Here is a 5,017-nt window from a genome sequence, read left to right as displayed (position 1 = left end):
CGGGTCTCATCCTACCTCTAAAAGATTCCTTACTCCACTTAATTAGTAACCTCTTACGTTCAGGTTTATCCGGACAAGCAAGAATAGCTTCATAAGATTCATTATTAAAAAGATAACCCTCAGGAATAACAGGCATAGGTTCATCATCACTAACATCATCGTGTTCAGGTTCACTAATTTCTCTTTCTCTAGACTTAGAAATTTGCTCATCTAGAAATTCACCAAGTGGCACAGTAGTATCAAGCATAGAAGTAGTTTCATCATAAGTATCATGCATAGCAGAAGTGGCATCATCAATAACATGCGACATATCAGAATTCATAGCAGTAGTAGGTTTAGGTGTCGCTAGCTTACTCATAACAGAAGGTGAATCAAGTGCAGAGCTAGATGGCAGTTCCTTACCTCCCCTCGTAGTTGAGGGATAAATTTTTGTCTTAGCGTCTTTCAAGTTCTTCATAGTGTCCAGCAGATATAAATCCCAAGTGACTCAAAGAATAGAGCTATGCTCCCCGGCAACGGCGCCAGAAAAAGGTCTTGATAACCCACAAGTATAGGGGATCGCAACAGTTTTCGAGGGTAGAGTATTCAACCCAAATTTGTTGATTCGACACAAGGGGAGCCAAAGAATATTCTCAAGTATTAGCAGCTGAGTTGTCAATTCAACCACACCTGGAAACTTAGTATCTGCAGCAAAGTGTTTAGTAGCAAAGTAATATGATAGTGGTGGTAACGGTAACAAAGTAAAGACAGCAAAAGTAATGTTTTTGGTATTTTTGTAGTGATTGTAACAGTAGCAACGGAAAAGTAAATAAGCGTAAACCAGTATATGGAAAACTCGTAGGCACCGGATCAATGATGGATAATTATGCCGGATGTGGTTCATCATGTAACAGTCATAACATAGGGTGACACAGAACTAGCTCCAGTTCATCAATATAATGTAGGCATGTATTCCGTAAATAGTCATACGTGCTTATGGAAAAGAACTTGCATGACATCTTTTGTCCTACCCTCCCGTGGCAGCGGGGTCCTATTGGAAACTAAGGGATATTAAGGCCTCCTTTTAATAGAGAACCGGAACAAAGCATTAACACATAGTGAATACATGAACTCCTCAAACTATGGTCATCACCGGGAGTGGTCCCGATTATTGTCACTTCGGGGTTGCCGGATCATAACACATAGTAGGTGACTATAGACTTGCAAGATAGGATCTAGAACTCACATATATTCATGAAAACATAATAGGTTCAGATCTGAAATCATGGCACTCGGGCCCTAGTGACAAGCATTAAGCATAGCAAAGTCATAGCAACATCAATCTCAGAACATAGTGGATACTAGGGATCAAACCCTAACAAAACTAACTCGATTACATGATAAATCTCATCCAACCCATCACCGTCCAGCAAGCCTACGATGCAATTACTCACGCACGGCGGTGAGCATCATGAAATTGGTGATGGAGGATGGTTGATGATGACGACGGCGACGAATCCCCCTCTCCGGAGCCCCGAACGGACTCCAGATCAGCCCTCCCGAGAGAGATTAGGGCTTGGCGGCGGCTCCGTATCGTAAAACGCGATGAAACTTTCTCTCTGATTTTTTTCTCCTCGAAAGCCAATATATGGAGTTGGAGTTGGCGTCGGAGGGCCACCAGGGGGCCCACGAGGTAGGGGGGCGCACCCAGGGGGGAGGGGCGTGCCCCCCACCCTCGTGGACAGGGTGTGGGCCCCCTGGTCTTCATCTTTGGCGAGGATTTTTTATTATTTATTCTAAGATATTCCGTGGAGTTTCAGGTCATTCCGAGAACTTTTGTTTTCTGCACATAAAACAACACCATGGCAATTCTGCTGAAAACAGCGTCAGTCCGGGTTAGTTCCATTCAAATCATACAAGTTAGAGTCCAAAACAAGGGCAAAAGTGTTTGGAAAAGTAGATACGACGGAGACGTATCAGGTGTCCTTCCCACATGACCCAGAAACCATCGGGGATATGGAGCAGTGATCCAGAGGCCTTCCAAAATGTAATCGTTTGCGATGCAGCACACACTAAATTCTTTCGCACGTGTGGTATCAGTGATTAAACGTTTCTAATGATGCAGTGAAACCATATGGTCTGTCGTAATGAACCGTTTGGGAAACAGTATGTAAGGCACACAGGCCAACATATGAACTGTGTGCGATTTGGGCCCCATCGCACACGAGTTTTCTATGTAACCCGTCTTCCATGCAAGACTCCATCGCACACGTTTGCCAACAATTACCGTCTGTGATAATGTTCTATCACAAACTATTCAGGAGCCCCTTCGCACACATACAAGTGATGCAGACCATTTGTGATTTGTTGGGTATCACTGACGGTTGCTGCAAGAGTGACGTGTGCTTTTCGTTTGGGATCCCACATGTTTCCTGAAAAAATTACGACTGGGATTGTATTTTACATTAGGCACGGTTTACTCCGAGTTCTCGTGTGCGATAACGTGATATCACAAATGGTTCCGGAGACCCTACGCACACGTAGTAGCGCTGCAAATCGTTTGTGATTTGCTGTGTATCACCAATGGTTCCACTATGATTAACGTATGCTTTCGGATGTGGATCGCACACACTCATTTAGTTGAAACGTGTGCGGAGAAATTGCCAGGTTAAAACAAAAATATCCCATTTTGAATCTGTAACATCCCAAATTTTCAATTTGGAATGTTATACATTAGATCATCACTACGTATCATATTTTATTTGCTTTTGGGTTTGATCCTAAGAAATTCTATGCAACTCAAGGAGCCTCAGAGAGAGTTGGGGATTTCGTTATTTTCATATTTGAGTTTTCTCAAATTTTGAAAATAGGATCATTTGATTTTATTTATTTTATCTTCAATTATTTCTATTATAAAAATATGAGAGAGGGAATAAAATGACTTTCCCAAAATAAAGAAATATTGAGGATTCAATAATAAAATCAAATAAGATTTTATTTTGGAGTTTTGCTATTTTATTTGAATTTAGGAAAAATGCGCGTTTTTCAAAATTGCATTTAGGCCCCAAATAAATGCTCATCTTGTCCGGCTTGATTTTAGAAGTCGGGGAAAATTTACTTCAGAATTTTTGGAGTTTGTTTAGTATTTCTTTTATTTGTTTTTCTGCGCGTAATTATTTAAAAAAAACGCGCGAACCAACTTTGGGTTGTGTTCGCCCAGGACTCCGTCCGGCCGGGCCTTTATATGGCGCCACCCCGAGCCCGTCAGCCCAACCGAGCCGCGCCGCGCCGCAAACCCTAACCCTAACCCGACCCGCCGCCGCTGCCGCCGGACCCTAACGCCCCGGCCCACCGACCCCGCCGCCCGCCGCCAGAGCCGCCCCGCCGGAGCCGCTGCCGCCCCGCCGCCGGCGGTTTTCCTTGAGAAAACCGTTCAGTTTTCCGTTTGGTTTTCGTTCGGTTTTTTTAGATCCGTTTTTTAGATCGGTTTATTTTTCTGGTTTAGTTTATTTAGCGAGCGTTCGCTCACACGTTCGTTTTAACGGATGCGTTCACTGTTTAGTTCCAGAAAACGAACGTTCGTTCGTTAATCTGTTCGTCATTTTTCTTTTTTCGGATTTTCCGCGATTATTTCTGATCGCGCTTTTTGATCCGATTTTCGTTCTAGTATAACTTTTCGCTCGTTTATCAGAATCAGGCGATTCAAGCGCCTGGAGTTTCATCTCGAAACCCTCTTTCTGTTTAACCAACTCAAACAAGATTTTGCTTCTGTAAAATTTGACTTAGACCCAGATTAGTAAACGAAGCTTGTTTCTTTCGCCGTTTGACTTTTGTTGTTTCATTCGATTTGATTCTTTTTGCAAACCGGAGTTCTTAAATTGAATTTTCTGGTTAGATCTCTTATTTGAGTTTTACTTGTGCATTAGATGAGTACTTATTGTATGCTTGTTTGTTTGCGATAGAGTACCCGGAGTGCGCCGCTTGCTACTTTGAATCTCTAGGTTTTGCGGATCATCAGCAAGGCAAGTAACACTTTGATCATATCTCTTTACTACCTAGTTTTTATTGCATTAGATCAATCCTCAAACATTGCATGATTAGGATCTAATTAAATTGTGGGTTTTGGGAAGTAGATGAGGTAGTACCTATTTCCTGTTTTATTATCAAACCTTTGGGAGTTACTCCTACGTTTGCTTATATTGCCATGCTATGCTAGTAGACGTGGATTGGGTGAGTGTATCCATGACAGATGTGAGATTCTTAAATTAATGGTTTATCTAAGGTGGCAACTTAAACACACATCTGGGTGGATTGAGGCACCTGGGTATTCCAGCGATTGCATGTTTTCTTTATGGACCGCCACCCAGGCTCAAAGGGATCATGAGATTATTCATACTAGAAACTTCCGTGTGCAGCCACAAGCTACTATGGGCTCTAGCATAGTTTACTAAGTCGTGCGAACTCTTACAGTGGTAGACTAGCAGATGTAGGGGATGTAGGTTGGTACGGTCTACCCGATCGTAAGGTGCTAGCGCTTCTGAAAGTCAATGTCTCGGTCATCCATTTCTCAAACATCAGGTAGTGCGAGAATCCCAATGGAGGAGATCGAGTCTTGTGGGGAAAAGTGCGCAAACATCTGCAGAGTCTATAAACTAATCATGGTTAGTCGTGTCCCCGGTTATGGACGTCTTGAGTATCTAGTACTTGGATTATCATGTGAATCTCATCATGTTACTTTAATTAATATTGTTGGGTTTTAATGATGATGCTTAATTGGGATTGAGAGGGTGTTTACACTCTCAATGTTTAACAACCACCATGATAGTTAAATAAAATTTATTCCTTTGCAGTAGGGAAAAATTGGCTTTATGCAAAAACTGTAACCATAGAGCTTTCCACCAGCCATATATGCATGTAGTATAGCTTTATTCTTTCGTTACCCTTTATGTGTTACATTGCCAGCATATTCCATGTGCTGACCTATTTTCGGGCTGCAATGTTCATGTTGCAGACTTTTCAGACGACGAGTAAGGTGCCT

Source organism: Triticum aestivum, chromosome 4A, assembly GCF_018294505.1.
Source record: "Triticum aestivum cultivar Chinese Spring chromosome 4A, IWGSC CS RefSeq v2.1, whole genome shotgun sequence".
Classification (NCBI taxonomy): domain Eukaryota; kingdom Viridiplantae; phylum Streptophyta; class Magnoliopsida; order Poales; family Poaceae; genus Triticum; species Triticum aestivum.
Note: the sequence above shows the minus strand (reverse complement) of the source record.